We start from the raw sequence: 325 nt of genomic DNA on the forward strand, positions 1-325 counted from the left end.
CTTGGGATGACGAATTTAGATGCTAGAAACTGTTTTTAAAGCGATCCAGGATACTTGGGATGACGAATTTAGATGCTAGAAACTGTTTTTAAAGCGATCCGGGGTACTTGGGATGACGAATTTAGATGCTAGAAACTGTTTTTAAAGCGATCCGGGATACTTGGGATGACGAATTTAGATGCTAGAAACTGTTTTTAAAGCGATCCGGGGTACTTGGGATGACGAATTTAGATGCTAGAAACTGTTTTTTAAAGCGATCCGGGATACTTGGGATGACGAATTTAGTTGCTAGAAACTGTTTTTAAAGCGATCCGGGATACTTGGG

This window comes from Anopheles coustani, unplaced genomic scaffold (assembly GCF_943734705.1).
Source record: "Anopheles coustani unplaced genomic scaffold, idAnoCousDA_361_x.2 scaffold_36_ctg1, whole genome shotgun sequence".
Classification (NCBI taxonomy): Eukaryota; Metazoa; Arthropoda; class Insecta; order Diptera; family Culicidae; genus Anopheles; species Anopheles coustani.